The sequence below is a fragment of the Callospermophilus lateralis genome, chromosome 16 (assembly GCF_048772815.1).
Source record: "Callospermophilus lateralis isolate mCalLat2 chromosome 16, mCalLat2.hap1, whole genome shotgun sequence".
Classification (NCBI taxonomy): domain Eukaryota; kingdom Metazoa; phylum Chordata; class Mammalia; order Rodentia; family Sciuridae; genus Callospermophilus; species Callospermophilus lateralis.
Window position 1 is genome coordinate 20943450 of NC_135320.1, and position 17550 is coordinate 20960999.

At 39.5% G+C, this 17550-nt stretch overlaps 1 protein-coding gene across 3 annotated transcripts in view; it reads left to right on the forward strand.

Annotated features, from left to right (window-relative positions):
* Fam110b (family with sequence similarity 110 member B) overlaps positions 1–17550 on the forward strand; it is a 161494-nt gene that overhangs the window by 39040 nt on the left and 104904 nt on the right. For 2 of the 3 annotated variants that reach the window (XR_013088904.1, XM_076835649.1), the window contains exon 2: positions 1630–1728. The exons of the other annotated variant lie outside the window; for it this stretch is intronic. The gene's annotated coding sequence lies outside the window, so the exon portion shown is untranslated. The remainder of the gene's footprint in view (positions 1–1629; positions 1729–17550) is intronic. 3 annotated transcript variants of the gene reach the window in all.

Genomic DNA, 17550 nt, shown 5'->3' on the forward strand with positions numbered 1-17550 from the left:
AATTTAAATGGGCTTAAACATACATTAAAATGCTGCTAGGGGCTGGGGTTGTAGCTCAGTGGCAGAGCACTTGCCTAGAGTGTGTGAGGCACTGGGTTCAATCCTCAATACCACATATATACATAAAATAAAGGCATGCTGTCCATCTACAACTATACAAAAATTTTTTAAAAATGCTGCTAAAGTAGTATTAAAATTATATGATCCTTTTTTAGTTAGTCTTAGACTTAAATTGCATATCCAGAAGCAACCAAAAAAAGAGACACGGAACTCGGTGTCTCTATTTCTGTTTTAATCTAATACTAGATATGATTCTGTGTTATTGTTGAGCATTGTTAGGCAATGGAACACAAAGTAAGGATGTGTTTTGAAAGTTTTATGGGTGAAGAGTGGGAAGTATTAGCCAAGCTTTCTGTCTTATTTCTCTGAAGCTATACAAAATCTAGGTCAAGATTTCCATCCTTACTAATACACTTCAGACGTGCCATTCATTACACATGGCTCCAGAGCGGAGTTAATGATGATTGGGAATCTGGCCTAGATCTGAATGAAGTGGTTCTTAGCCATCATCTGTCACAGTCTCAAGCATGTCCTTAAAAATATTTTTTCTACTGGTTACTCCTCTAACTGTGCAAAATATACAGTGAATCTCAATAAAGAAGATATCTATTGCAGCCAGAACATTTTCCTTCCCTGTCTGCTAGCTCCCACTTTCAAGTAAACAAAGATTCAGTCATTCGCGCTGATGGCATCCAACAAAAGCAGATGCGAGAGAGGAGAAGGCAGTGGAAATCTCCACCACAGTCTTTTTCTCTGAGTTGCCAGATGTCCAGATAACATCACTTTCATGATTCAGCCAAGTGTCTCCAAATACAGTTAACAGCAGTTACACATCCAACAGACCTGGAAAGGGACGTTCCTCAAGGTGCCTCTGTTTCTCATGTCCTTTGTAAAACAGAGCTGTGTTCTTTCTGGGCCCTTGACATGCTTGATCAGTGTTAATTTTTTTTCCCTTTTCTGAAAACAAAATATTGTTTACTCAAAATTTGGGGTGGCGTATTCTTCTAAATCTGTCCTCCATGCGGGAAGAAAGGAGCCCAAGGACAAGCAGGATTGTGTTCCTGTTTGTGAGCTGAGGTCAGGACTGCATTTGGAGGGCAGAACAGCTCCAGTACTTGTCTCGTAATATTTTCTTCTTTGGCAACATGAACCAAGTTCCTAAAGTACAAATCTCTGTTCCCTTCCTCAATTTTGCTGTGGTTTGTCAGGAGGCTTCATTTCCTGCCTGATTCTATGGGCTGGGAGGGCTGACAAGTTTGGTTGGGGCATGTTGGGATTGGAAGGATGCAGAGCCAGGGTCTTTGGGCTAAAGCAATCCACTGTCTCTCCTCTGGGCTGTTTTCCGTTCAGTACACAAAGCCTATCCCATAGTTGATTTTTGTTTTCTTCTGGAACCAATTTAAAGTTTACTAGACCAGCTAAATTAGAAAAGGGCTTTGAACCCAACTTTTCCCTAGTTGTATTAGGAAACCTACTGTTATTCCATGAAAATCGGTTTCCTTTTCATGCTACTTTTAAATCACTTTTATTCTTCAGCATAATTTTTAATCCATGTTGATTTCCTTTTAGAAATCCCTGATTTGGACATCCAGTGCACCATTCCTGTTTTTTCTGAGTCTTGAATTGGAAGCTACCAGGACTCTCTAAGACCTGAAAGTGATATAAAAGGTAACTCACTTTTTAAAAAGTTATCAAATTCATGTGTAAATATGATCAAGTAAACATAACACTGTTTTTTTGATAGTCTTCCCAATTTTTTTTTTTTTTGCCTTTTTCCTTTTGATTGACTTTTCCTTCCCTTTTTTTTCTGTCTCCTGACTTCCTTCCCTCTGCTTTGCTCCCTTCTTTCCATATTCGTTCGGCACACATTTATGAAGTCTGCTAGGCCACACACACTTGACCCCTCGCACACTGGCAGGCATGCGCAAGAGTGGCAGAAATTGCCTCTGAACACAGCTGTCCTCATTCCTGCGCCTGCTGGGGGGACAGTGCAGCTGCCATTGGTGTGGTTGAGAGGCATGTCCTAGCACCTGCCCTCTTGCCCCCACTGTCCCTGTTGGCCCTCAGATATATACTTTCCCCGCAACTGAGTTTGCCTGGATATTTGACTGCAGTGACTTTTTCTGAGAATTCTGAACCCTCTTTTGGTCCCCCTAATTTGGAATGTGAGAATCAAAATTACTGAAGGAATTAGTAAAGTAGCAACAATGTATTGTTTCCCAACTAGTGAACACGGGAGTGTTCCCACTGGTATGTTTTTTCCAAACACTAACATGTTGCAGATATAGAACCGAGAACATCACTATCTACTTGAAAGCCATTTCCCAGAGAAAGTATTGATTATAGATTTATGTGTTTATACCTTAATTATTATTCTCTTCACGCATATATAGTATTAACAAGTTTGGTCTACAATGCATGCTTTTATCCTATGAATGACAGATATTTAGGGTCAAGGTGATTTCACAGTTTTTGTTAAATATTGTGCCTTATTCTTGTTCTTGACCCTTGCTAGCTTAAATGGTAATTTTGGGGAGTTTTGGGCCACTGGCTTGGGTTATTTTGATTGTGCATTTTTTTTTTTTTTTTTTTACAGCTGTCCTTTAACTGCTCTTTTACTTTCCAAGGTTTCAGTTACCTGTGGTCATCTGCATTTGGAAAATAGTAGATGGAAAATTCTAGAAGTAAACCATTCTAAAGTTTTAAATCATGTGCCATTCTGAGGGAGACTTGAACACATGAACTGTGTTACTGTAACAGTTGATCTGATGACTGAGAAGGCTACGAAGGGACTGACAGTACATCTGTGATGGACAAAGGGATGGTTCACCTCTGGGAAGGGATGGTGGGTCAGTGCAAGATGTCACACTCCACTCAGAATGGCCTTCCAGTGATGAACAGAGAAGTGGTCAACAGTAGCCTAACCCTACATCACAGTGCCCACTCATTCACCTCGCTTCATTGTGTCATCTCATATCAACATAAGAGAGGGGAATTATGTACAATAAGAGAAAGAGAGAGAGACCAACCATACATATGTAACTTTTATTATATTGCTATAACTGTTCTATTTTCTTATTAGTTGTTGTAAAACTCTTGCTGTGTCTAATTTATAGGTTCAGACTTTATCACAGGTACGTGTGTATAGGAAAAAGCATGGCGTGAATAGGGTTCTCCACTCTCTTCAGGTTCAGAATTCCTCTGGGGGCCTGGGAATATCTTTCCAACAGATAAGGGGGACTGCTGTCGTCAGCTCACATGGAGGGTGCGGACTTCCCCTTGCACTAATGAGTTCCTTGTTCCAGGGCTCCCTAGAGAACCTGGACTGGGGGTTGCCCAGTCACAGTGAGTACCCTTGTCCTGGGTGCTGGGCAGGAGGGGTGAGGTGCCCAGCTGTGGTTCCTCCATTCCCACGCTGCTCTGGATTTGCTGGTTTCATTCCTCGCAGGGCTTCTGTCTGTTCTTAGCTCAGACGTGTAGGTTAGCCAAGCGATTGCCAGCACAGTGGTTCCTTCTGTAGCGACTGCCTCCTTTTTAAATATTTATATGACTGTAGAGTGCATTTGAACCTATTATACATGCAAGAAGTATAGTTTACTCTAATTAGGATCCCATTCCTGTGGTTGTACGTGATGTTGAGATTCCCTGTGGTGTATTCATATATGAACATAGGGAAGGTCATGTCTGATTCATTCTGCTGTCTCTCCTATTCCTAATCCCGTTCCTGTCCCATTCCTACTCCCCCCATTCCCCTTTGTCTAATCCAATGAACGTCTACCCTGACTTCTACTCCATCCCGGGAGAAGAAGTGTCATCTCCCTTCTTCTTCTTCTTCTTTTTTTTAATTATTCATTTTTTTTAAAAAAAAACTTTATTTATTTTTATGTGGTACTGAGGCTCAAACCCAGTGCCTTGCACGTGCTATGTGAGCGCTGTACCGCTGAGCCACAACACCAACCCTTCTTTTATTCAACCTCCATCTTTTCTTCCTTTTAGCCTTTATTAACCTCCTCATGCCCTTAGAATTGATCCCTCATCACACGGTTTCCCCCAGCACACCCAGAAACAGTGTTGTCCTGATTTCAGAATTTCATGTTTGTCTGGGTCCCTGCTATGTCTCCTCCTGAGGCAGAGTCTGCCTTCACCAGCTCAGCTACCATGAACCTACTGTGGTCCAAGTACAGACTTTCCTTAGCACCCAAGTAACAGATGACTGTTGAGTGGACATGTGAGCTCTTTATTCTGGGATACTCACACTCCAGCCAGTTAGAAGCACTGTCCTTTGGTTCAGTTTTCCAGGGACCATTGAGCTGTGCCAGTTTTGAGGCAGGACTTTTGTTTTCCTGTGGTGAGTTTCTTCAGGGAAACCTGGGGGAGGGTGTCCCAGCCAGATATATCAATTGACTTGTGGGTTGAGGACTGGCTCTGCCCAGACCAACCCTGACCCTTGGCTATCTGCAGTCGTAGCTCTTCTCGTAGATGGGACTGAGGAGTCATGGTTCTTACCATATTGGATGAGAGTGTGGGCTCTGGTGTTGAGGAGGACCTGGGTTAGTGCCCAAGCTTTGTCATCACACATGTGGCCCTGGGAAGGCTGTTGACTCTCTGTTCCCCAGTCTTTCATCAGTCTAATCAGGATAATAACAGTGCTCATATCACAGGATTCTTGTGAGAACAAAGTGAGTTGCTCCATGGCCTAGCACATGGGAAATGTTTACTCTAGTTTGAGAATTTCTAACCTGAAAATCTAAAATGCTCCAAAATCTGAAACTTTTTGAGCACTGATATGATGCCAACAAGTGAAAAAAATCCTATACCTAACCTTATGTCACAGGCACAAGCAGGCACACTAAAAATATTGTACAAGATTACCTGCAGGCTCTGTTTGTAAGGTGTATATGAAACATAAATGAATTTCATGTTTAGACTTGAGTCCCATCCCTAAGATATCTCATTATCTAAAGCAGATAGACCAAGAAACAAAACAAGAACCCCAAATCCTAAATACTTCTGGGTCTAAGTATTTCTGATAAGGGATACTCAACCTGTACATGTTCATAGTTTTGTTACTATGATCTTCTACAGTACGGATGATAAAACCTACTTTGTAAGTGTCACTCTGAGCAATGAATGAGTTGGTGTGTACAGAATACCTTGTATCAGGCATAAAATGCACACTATAGAAATGGTAGCTGTCTTTGATAATGGTAAAACAATAGTAGCTTCATTAGAACACGTGTTCATTGGACAGATATTGTGACCCTGAATGCTGACTAATATCTAAAAGTATTAGGGAAGAATGGCTACACGTTCAGTAATCTCATCATTCGTTTATTAAATTATTGTCTATTTTGTTTGCAAGTGTTTATTCATAAAAGTTTTGATTGTGATTGACTTGGAGTGAATAGTCAAGTTACATACTCATAAAATCCTTTTATTCTTACAAATGCCCATATTTTAAATATAAAAGAAAACATATTCTTGGATTTTTATGAAATTTTAAAACCAACTAAATAAGTATAGATCTTGAGTAACATTAGACTACATGATCCTACACATTTTTGCTTATACTACATATGTGTAATTATTTTGGTCTGATTAGATGATGTGTTTTGTTCTTCTTAAATGTGAAGTATACTAAAGTATACTAAAGTATTATCCCCATTATAAGGTTGTTCCAAAACTTATAAGAAGAGAAACGAACTGAAACCTAATGACATTCGAATCTACTCTACCTAAATTAAATGAGGCTTATTTAGAAACGTTGGCATTCTTTCCTCTGTCTTTGAACCAGAAACACATTTGAGTCCTTGGCGTATTAGGGAATTCTCTCACCACTTGTTTCACACATTTGCTTTTTGTCATTTGAAGCAAATGACATTACATGTCTTAAACATGTCTTTTAGGGCTGGAGATATAGCTCAGAAGTAGAGTATGTTTAGCATACATGCAACCCTGGGTTCAATCCTCAGGACCACCAAGAAAAAAAAAATCTTTTAAAGAAAAGAGTATATAATTGTATAATTCCCTGTGAGTCACCTTAGCAAGTGAATATGTCCAAGCCTTTCTGGTAGTGGAGACCTGTCTTGTTATCAGTGCCCTGCGTCTGGCATCGGGCTTGTGGAGTGCTGAGCAGATGGGAACTGAATTGAAATCGCAGCAAGGGAATTGGGCAAGTGAAAACCCATTTGCTAGAATGCTGAGAACATGATGAGTTTTCAAATGTGCCTTTAGTATTACTGCGATAACAGTTTAAAACCACAAAGAAAGACATTGCAGGCAAGCACCCTGTGTTGGTGAATGCAGTTAGCCTAGTTCTTTGTTGTATCCTGTTTAGGATTCTGATGGGCTGGAGTCCCTGCTTTCCTTCTGCCTTCTCTCCCTGCTCCCCTCCTTCTTTCTTTTGCCCCCTTAACCTCCCTCCTGCTTTCTTACAATTGAAACCTTAAACAAAGAACCCTGCTCTTGCAGTGCTTCGGTGGCCTGAGCCTCTTCAGAGGAGGTCCTGATAAAATTCCACCTAGCAGCAGCATCTAGCCTTGAGTCATGATGCCACTCCCCCATGTTTCTGCTATTGTTGTGGCTTGTATTCTGGAAGGCCCCTTACATGTCCTGCAGGGGAGGCTGTAGTCAGCTACTCTGGGAGTCCAGGGTGGCACATCGCTGCTACAGACTTCAGTCCACTACTCTGAGTGGTTTCATCAGTGCCTTTGCTACATCTTCTCTCAGCTAATTGGGGAAGAATTCATTCTGCCTCTATGAGCATCACTAACTTCTGGCAGAGAACAGTATTGTGGTTGAATTTCCGCAAGTCTGTTTGCCTTGCACAGGAAAGGACTAGGCTTAGCCAGGGCTTTTCTGGTCTGTTTGAAATCAAGATTTATAATCTTACTTGATAGTGCTCATTCCTCACGGTGGAAACCTAAAACTGAGCTTGCTAAGATGTGTTCTTTTTTCCCAACAGGAGACACCAGCCCCTATTTGTTATGATTTTATGAAATGAATTTTCACAACTTTAAAATGTGTACTTTATTACATGACTGCAGACAGGTTATGGTTTGTTCTGAGATTCAGCCAGTAAGAACAATATGGCTAACTTCTGAAAATCTGTGCCAGGTAAAAGTTCCTGCAAACCAGGGAGTAGTTGAGTTGCTGCTGGGATTGGAGTAGATTAACCAAAAGGACGCTCACCCCGCCACACTCCCATAAGTAACCTTTGATTTCAGTTCTCATTAAGTTTGTCTCCTTATTTGTTTTTTGGTATTGATCTGACCTGAGTTTCATCAAAGAGCAGACTATGTAAGCATGAATACATTTTAATAGGTAGTAGGACACAGTTCTTAAAATCCTTCAAATGCTAAGAATTTAAATTATTTTCTCTTCAAGTGCTAAGTGCACTACTTTTTTGAATTTCTGTAATACAAATATTGATTTTCAAGACTGAGTTTTTCTGATTGATATCCAGTCTTACTTTCATTACTGTGATCCCCCCCTTCCCCCTTATCCACAGGAAACCTGTTCTAAGATGCCCAGTGGATGCCTGAAGTGGCAAATAGTAAGGAACCCTATATTTACTATGTATGTATGTATGTGTATGTATGTGTGTGTGTGTGTATATATATATATATATATATATATATATATATATCTGTCTACCTCTGATGGAGTTTAATTTATAAACTGGGTATTCTAAGAGATTTACAACAATAATATAATAGAACAATTATACCAATACACTGTAATGAAAGTTTGCACTTTGGGGCCATTTTTAAGTAAAAAAAGGGTTACTTGAATATAAGCATTGTGATACCCTGACAGTCCATCTGATAACTGAGACAACTTCTAAATGATAAAAATGAGTGACAATAGGTGGGTAGTGTATACAACATGTATACGCTGGGCAAAGGGAAGATTCACTTCCCAGGTGGAATGGAGCAGGATGGCATGAGATTTCATTTCACTACTCTGAATGGAATGCAGTTTAAAACTTAGGGATAGCTTATTTCTAGAATTTTCCATTTATATTTTCAGACCATGGTTCATTATTGGTAATTGAAATTGTGTAAAGTAAAATCACAAATAAAGGAGGACTACTATATGATTATTGTTAACTTTATTTCACAGTTTGGTTGAAGGAGAAAAACAGCTGATGATATGTTTTGATTTTTCAGGGTTTTGAGGCCATTGAATTTTTAATAGGCCTTTCATATATTAATGGCATGAAGGTACAAGTATGTTAAATTTTTAAAAGTATAGTCTATAATCTAGGCTGATTAACCTTCTACAAATCCTGCTGTGTATCATAAATGAAATCTTACATGGAATTCTTTTTTAAAAAACATACCTTCATTTTTTCCCCAGATGTTTGTACACAAATGTATAATTTTGCTTGCCTTTTCCAAAAAGAAATGCTTTTATTTTACTGATTTAAAATGTTTTCCATTTAAGTTGTACATGTCAGTCATAATGATCAAGTTCTGTTTTAACAAGGAATATTCTTTGCAATCTGTTCAATTTTTTAGTGGTATCTCCTTTCAGTGAGTACTGTCCTTGGCTAGATTTTCTGACTTTGTTTCCTCAGTTAATTAGAATTGGAAAACAGAATTGTCGTCAGGGCCACCAGACCTCCCTGTCTTGATTTTTTCCTCTGTCCCTCTACCCACTGCAGTATGCATTTCATCTCAGACTGCTCTTCTTTCTTTGGAACCTGTCAGCTGAGCAGATTGGCATCACCACAGCATGACTGAGGCGGGGACTGTCTGGGGCACGGCAGACCAAATGAATTCTAGATTGTTCTGCTGAGTAGCTTGCCCAATTTTTGTGTCTTAACCTTCAAAAGGTACTCCTTGGAGGATAATTGCACCTGTTGAAAAATCATGCCAGCCTTGTCTCCCTGAGTGATTGATTGCTGGTGACACAGAAATGCATTGTAGCATCTTCACTTAAATATTAAATCTTGGGTGTTAGTCGCTTTGGATCAGGTAACAAAGCTGCCATCTTTTCTGGCCATCAGACCTGGGACCATTGTCAATGACTGCTCTCTGCTCAGAGCTGCCATATTTTGCGTATAGAGATGTTCCAGATTTAACACAAATGCCTTGATTTTACAGTAGAGAAAGTTGAGATCATTTTGTAGTTGTCTTTTTTTAACATCTTTATAAGAATGCAGCAAGGATAACTTTTTCTACATTTATTCCTTTAAAAATTTTTATTGATGTATTATGATTATACATAATAGTGAGATTTGTTGTTACCTATTCATATATGTATACTACATAACAAGATAATTTGGTTAATTTCATACCCTCCCTCCTCCCTCCTTCTGGTTCCCTTCCTCTATTTTACTGGTATTCTTAGTATAGGAATTCTTCATGCAATGAATGTAGCTATGAAAAGTAACAAATGCATCAAATCATATTAGAAGTGATCAGCCCTTATATTACCCATAATGGTAGGAAATAGATTTGCTTCATCCAGATGCACACAAGCGAGTTTGGCTTTCAAGAGTTTCCTAAAGAGCCATGTATTTGTTTTTGCCCATCCTGTGGCTCACATGATATACTGGATATCTGCATCACCACGCTGAGAAGACTTTGCTCTTATCTTTGAGAAGCTTATAGGTAATCTGCTGAAGTTACTAACTAATATTATAGTTCTATAAATTTAGCATTCAACTGGGATAACTGGCTTTTTTTTTTTTACTTGTTTGAACACAAAGCCCCTGAGGGAGCTGTTTTACTCAGCTTTTTTGCTGCTGTGACGAAAAAAACCTGACCAGAACAACTGTAGAGGAGGAAAAGTTTATTTAAGGGGTCATAGTTTCAGAGGTCTCAGTCCATATCCAGCCAGCTACATTCCCCAGGGGCTCCAGGTGAGGCAGAACATCATGGAGGAAGAGTGTGACAGAGGGAAGCAGCTCACATGGTGGTCAGAAAGCAGAGAGAGAGAGAGTCTCCACTCTCCAGATGCAAAATATATACCCCATAGCAAGCTCCCAATGAACCACTTTCTCTAGCCACACCCCACCTGCCTCCAGTTATCACTCATTCCCATCAGGGATTATTTCACTGATTAGGTTAAGGCTATTACACAATAATTTCTTCTCTAAACCTTCTTGCATTGAGCTTTAAGGGGACATCACATCTAAACCATAACAGGAGCCTTGGAGAGCATGTCGGAACTGCCAGAGCCTTTGAAATGGCATTCCTGTGGGTTGTCCCACAATCTAATGGGGCATTTCTGCTTGGTGATGGATGCTTTGCTTGGGATGAAGTTGGGGTGACCTGGCTGGGCTGCCTCTCCTGGGTCTTCCTCATTCTGAAAGCCTTCTTGTATTTGGGTCCTGCTAACAATGTAAAGAGCTATTTTAGATCAGTCTGAGTCTGACACAAACATAGAGTCCCATTGCCTAAGTGATATAATTTTCAGTCCACAATGGACGAGGCTGAGGCACCCTGAAGCACCCTAGGGTTGTAGCCAGGGCCCAGAAAGTCTTTGTCTGTTCTCTTTTCCTTCCCTTTGAATTTCTCCTCACCGATGCAGAGATAGTCTTATCATTGTGGATCCACTGATTTTACATGATCTTGAAATTTTATTCCTTCTTACTTCTCTCACAATTAAATATAATATTCATTTAGTAAGTTATTTCTTTTAATAGCCAGGCTAGGTGCCAGACCTGTTTGGAGGGTTGAAAGTGCTGCAGGCGTTTCAGAGCTGTGTTTCTGGTCTGACCTCTGATGGTGGCATGGGTCTCCAGAAGGAGAGCGTCTCTTACTTTGAGGGTCACCTTGAAGGTCACCTCCTTGACATACGGTACCCACTTCAGCTCTCCTTGGTTAAACCTGTCTGCCCTCTTTGTTTATTTTTGTGCAAAATATTTACCTTTTTCTACTTTGCACAAATACTTATGTTCCCAAACCAAATTTGTCTGCATTTTGTGACTATTTATTGGACACAGACAAGCAAAAATAGCTTGCTCTAAATACTCCATTTTGCTGGTATGTGAAGTATGGTCATGAAAAGGGGATGGTGATGGTGGCCCTGGGAACACTGGGCTTGTGTGCATGGCCGAAACTCTCTGAGAGGACGATTTATGGCTCTTGGACCATTGTCATCTTGTCACTATCACAGCCATAGAGAATAGGTGCTCCTGGATGGTGTCCTCCTAGATTTGTCCTGGAAGAAGAGGGAATCCAAAATCTACTATCAGTGACCATCCAACAAATTACAAAGACTACCTACACTAGATCCTTTTTGTTGTAGGGAATATGCGTACTTCCATGCAATTCCAGAAGCATGCTCTTCTCCCTTTACAAATGCTTATATTAGAAACTTTAAAACTAGTTTTTAACTTGAAAATCCAGAGACGTATGTTAAGTGGAAAATGAATTACAAGAAGGCAGCACCAACATTTTTTTTTCTTTTTTTAAAAACTCTATTTTTAATGAAGCTGAAAATGTCTACTTAGGATACTTTTTCTTTCTGTGCTACCCTTATTTCAACAACCTTGTCGGCATATGTTGGTTTATTGCTCAAATAAATTGTAGCAATGAATGCACCTGTGGGTTTTTTTCCCCCTTTGAAGTGCATTTAGAAAGAGGAATATCTTAAATGCTCAGGCACAGCAAGGTAACATAACCACATGAATGCAAGTTGAGAGGAAGTGTTCATTCCAATGAGAAATTTTACCACTCTGTTAATCTAAAATGTGAAGACATTTCCTATTTTTCCCCTAAAGTTCACATTTCTCCAAATTTGAAACACCCTATCATGCTTATGTGTCATCAGTGGGTGGTCCTTTCAATTAATTGGTGGTGGTGTTTCAGCCAACATGTTAGCAAATGTTCTCTGTCTCCCCCTCCCACATTCTAATTTGTCATTATTCTGTGGTTTCTGCCTGTTTGGGTAAGCCCCAGTCTGAGAAAATCACAGCAGATGGGAGTCTTGTTGCCAGGTAGGGAAAACAATGAGGGTATCATTCTGGATGTTGAAATTCATTCACTATGGTAGCCACCAGCTGCCATCAGCCTGACCTTGATGTTTTGTGCTGTACTAGTTGGCACAGGAAGATTTGGGGTGAGCAGCATTTCCAGCTGTTAATCGATTAGTATGTCAGGATTTTTCCTAAACTAGCATATGTGTCTCCATTCCCTTGGTTTTAACTATAGGACTTGATAATCCTACAGTGACCTGTCCACTGGAAGGTTGACAGACAGCTAACTTCAGCAGCTCAGGAAGCAGTACTAAGAACTGAAATTGTTTTCTTTGTCTCACCTGGAGCCTCAGGGGAATGGAGCTGGCTGCATATGGACTGAGACCTCTGAAACTGAGGTCTTGTATGAAATTAGCAGGAGTCTAGCTTGACTTTTCAGTGGGATGTGGTCTTATGTTGTGTCAACGCCCCAAGCCTCAGTTTCCTATAATTTGCTAGGGAGAGGCTGGATTAAAATAGAGTATGGTTTCTTTGTTTCCATCAGACATCATTTTTGATTTGACCTTTATAATCAGGCCCCTAATTTAGAACAAATAATGCTATTGGACTGAAAACTCCGGTTTCTTCTTTTCAGAGAATGCATACTGTATCTAATGAACTGTATTAATTGCATTTATGATAAAGAAATTCTAAAATCACAGATGTTAATTAATTTTAAAAATAGAACATATGAGTGTTTATTAAGCCGTTGAGATCCAGGGCTGGGAGTGCTTCTTCCTGATCTTTCTGGCTCAACCCAATAACAATGATAATTGGGGGTGCAGTGTCAGCATCATGCAGAGATGATATTGTGGCACCTGTTTGCCCTGTGGCTGCTCATTGCACAGATTGTCTTATGAGGTGTATCTGTTTGTAATCCAGTCAAACCTCTCGTTTACCTGTATGTTTTTACTGTGTGTATTTTACTGTGGCCCAGTGAGATCATCCCATCTCATTTCTTAAGAGAGGAATTAGCTGGGCAATTGATTTTAAGAGGCAGTGTGCACCGTTTGGGTACAACCAGACAATGCGTGCGCTGCCGTCTTGTGGGTACGCTGCACTTTTCTAGAATGCTAAGTGTGGGTCTGAGAGAAGCTTGAATTGTTGCATACATATATTTACTTTTTAATTTTTCTTTCTTTTTCTTTTTTAGAAAACATAATTCCTTTGTCTGTTATTCTGTTTTCTATTAACTAAAAACTACTATCTGCATCAAAACCAATTAACAAATTTCTTGGGATCCTTGTATAAGATTGGAATAGAAAAAAAAAAAAAAAGCATCTGCCAGTTAACAGGCAGGGACTATTTCTGATTTGTAGCTGTCCCACTTCACGCTGTGGAAATGGGCCTGGTCCCCTCCAGCCCAGGAAACATTGCATCTTCATAACACATTCTTCTCCCCTGAGGTACCAGGAACCCGGCTCTGTTTGCACTGCAGTGAATGAGATGATGTTCTGAGGTATGAGAGCAGTGCACCGGGGATTGGCTGATATTTAAAGAACATAAATGATAGCAGTTGCACCCCACCAGGACAGGATGAAAAAGCCTCTGGACACTTACTCCCTCCTGGGATTGAAGTCGAGCCTATGGCTGATTATCTTTGATGGAGTTGTTTGCCCACTGGGTCTGTCTTCCCAAGAGGAGAGGCCGCCAGTCAGCATCAGCAGGTGGCAGCTATGCAGCAGCCAGCCCCTGCTTGGAGTGGGGAAGGCCACATCACTAGGGGATGCACTCAGGGGTATAAGCAGTGCTTTTTGAATTAAGTATTACTCCAAGCATGCCTTTGCCTTTGACAGAAAGTTGTGGTCTCGTGACACTTTCCTGCAAATAAAGAACTTTTTGTTTTTTCATTCTGGAGTAAATCACTGAGCAATTCTTTAATCCATTACAAGTCAGTTAATCTCTTTTGGCTTTAATTTATTTAACAATATTAATACCAAATCTAAAAATTTGCATAGTAATCACTATTACAAGGTCATATTCTAGCTGTTTTTTATATATTATCTCATTTCATCCAGCACAACAGTGCTGAATTAGGTATTCTTGTTATTCTCACTTTATAGATAAAAAAACTGAATCTTAGGGAGGATAAACCAGTATGCTCAATATCACACAAGTACTAAATTGTGACAGGACTTGGATCCAGTTGTCTTGGCTCTAGGATTCTCTTTCTTTACTGCTCTGATAGGCTTCCTGTCTCTCTGAAAAATTAATATAATATTACCTGATTCTTTTGCATTTGTTTTGATTGGGTGAGTAGACATTTATCCTATTATGGGAGGTGTTTGAACCAATGAATGTCAGTACTGTTTCTCTGGTACTTACATGTGTTTGGGGGTCTTGCATAAAACTTCTTGTCTGTGCTTCTTGGGAATTACTTCTTTTTTTGTTGTTTTTTAGGCAAGGTAGTAGTCTTTTTCTTTTTTTTAATATTTTGTTTTTAGTTGTAGATAGACACAATACCTCATTTTTATGTGGTGCTGAGGATCGAACCCAGTGCCTCACCTGTACCAGGCAAGTGCTCCACGACTTCCCACAGCGGCATGAGTTCATACCTAGACATCTGTGCTGCTCAGAGATGACACACGCCTTTATAAGAGTGAATTGTGAGTCCTAGAGATGTCACTCACAAAGACTACCACCCTTATGACACTCGAGAGATTGTGCAGTATTCACCATTCATAAACTTCTTGACTTCCTTATTTAGATAACTTCTGTTCATAGGCAGAAACATTAGTAGATTATACTTGGGAGGATAATTCACGCTTTGTAAGCTCACCTCAGTGTATCAATGATCTTTTAGTTTTAAAAATGTCTGAATGAAAAAAATAATTGTGTGATATTATGTAGCACACTTCTCTGTGTTAAAATGCCCATGTGAAAGCAACTACCATGTATATAAAGAAGCTTTCAAAGTTGCAACAGAACAATCAAGTAAATATCTGTACTGATTTCTAATGAATGACAGGTAGACATTAGTTGGTCAGACATTATTCTCAACAAAATAATCAGCTTAGTAGTTTTACAAATCATAGACTTCCACAATAAAATAATAAAAGCCAATTTTAGATATTTCAGCCATCATTTACCTTCAAACCTCGCCCATCCTTCAGATTTTAAGGACTCAAGGATACTGTTTAATCAAGTACTAGTTGTTAACAGCCAGGTGGGAAATTCTCATGAGACAAGGTAAGAATACTTTATGGATGTAGAGAAACGGAGCTCTTGAACTGTTTCATCAGCTAATGTGTTCGGTATTAAATTGGTATATATGTAGAATTTATGAGGTTTAGTTTTTGGAAATAATGACTAGTTGGCTAAAAAATTTTAAAAACCTATTTAGGTAGTTTTGCTTAGTTAAAAGTCAAGGCTTAATAGCATGTTAGAGAGTCCCTTTTTAAGTTAGTGAAATGAATTGTAATGTGACTGTAAGATGATGTTTTGTGAATCTGTGCAGTCAGGTTAATTTGTTTTTTTTTAATGTCAAAACTTTCTATTTTAGGTTTTCTTTTTTTCTTTTTATTCTTTTTAGTTATACAAGACAGTAGATTTGACATACCATACATACATGAAGTATAACTTCCTGTTCTTGTGGTTGCACATGGTGGGGTCGTATATTACACTGGTCGTATATTCATATATGAACATAAGAAAGTTATGTCTGATTCCTTCTACTGCCTTTCCCATTCCCGTCTCCTCTCCCTTCCCTTCATTACTCTTTTTCTATCTAGTAGACTTCTTTTCTTCCCTCCCCACCCCATTGTGTGTCAGCATCTGCATATCATTCAGTCTTTGTTTTGGGGGGGTTGGCTTTCACTTAGCATGATAGTCTCCAGCTCCATCCATTTCCTAGCAAAAGCTATAATTTCATTCTTCTTTATGGCTGAGTAATATTCTAGTGCGCTTATGTACCATATTTTCTGTATCCATTCATCTGTTGAAGGGCACCTAAGGTGGTTCTATAGCTTAGCTATTGTGAATTGAGCTGTTATAAACATAGATATGTTGCCACACTGATTTAGGGGCTGCAGAAGCACTGGACCTCATATGTGTGGTCTTGGATCCCAGTCTCTTAATGCTCAAAGCATTGCAGACTGTGTCATCAGGAATCCAGGCCACACAGCAGGGAGTCCAGTTTCTCTAGTGTAGTAACCACACTCCCCTGTTGCTGCATCTTTGTCTCTTCAGTTAAACTAGTAGAACTGGAGCTGGAGTTGTGGTTCAGTGGTAGAGCCCTTGCCTAGCATGTGTGAGACACTGGGTTTGATTCTCAGTACTGCATGTAAATAAATGAACAAAATAAAGGCCCATTGATGTCTAAAAAATATTTTTAAAAAAATAATAAAAAATAAACTAGTAGAACTGACTATTTAAGCATCTTGAGGGCAGGAAATTTTGTGTAATTATTGACTTCACTATCTCTAGATTGTGGTCCATAGTAGGTGTTCAGTGAATATTCACAGTGTGAATGACCTGAGCTGTTGACTGATCTGATTGCATGCTGTGTACTCGGGAGGGATAGCTCTTCCACATTTTCATGAGCAGCCTTCCTGCATGTGATGCCTTTTAATGAATCAAGCCTATTTTACTCTGTGCCTTGAAGCCGCTGAACCCTAAATTCTGACAGCCATGTCTATTTGTTGACTACAGCTGTTTAAGTTTTATTGGTCAACTAGAATTTAAGGACTGGATTGGAAGTGTAGCTCAGTGAGCACCTGCCTAGCAAGTGTAAGGCATTGGGTTCCATCCCCAGTACTGTCACAAAGAAAATTAAGGACCATTAGTCATCTGTGAAAACTACGCTAGTTTTAGTCATAAATCATGGGATATTATCATCTTATAAAATTATATTAAGATTGTAATACCTGAATACAGAAGTCAGGTATTTGTTTGTTCAAAGAGCATATCATAGTCTGTAAGGCTGCTATAGCAAAATACCTTAGACTAGTAAATGATACACAACAGAAATTTATTGCTGACAGTTCTGGAAGCTGAGATGACAAAGACGGATGAACCACAGATTCTGTGACTGGTGAGGACTTGTTCCTCAGAGTGGAACCTTCTGTGTGTCCTCACAAAGCAGAATGGGAAAGGCAGCCGGGGCTTCTTTCATAAGGGCACTAATCCCTTGTGGTTAGAGACCTAATCATCCCCAAAAGGCCCTATTTTCTAATACCATCACCCTGAACATTAGATTTCCACCTGTGTTTGGGAAGACATACAGATTTCAGATTATAGCAGAGAAATTTTCCTTTGTTAAGAGCATTTTATTAACATAAGAAAAGTAAGGGCTAGGGTTGTGGCTCAGGGGTAGAGCGTTCTCCTAGCACACGCGAGGTCTTGGCTTCAATCCTTAGCACCACATAAAAATAAATAAAGTAAAGATATTGTGTCTAACTACAACTGAAACATAATTATTAAAAAAAAGAAAACTAGTGGCCAAGGTAGTATATCAGATTAGCTATAATTGAATTCTCATTTTTTTTTTTTTTTGCAAATTCAAACCAACCTTACTAGTT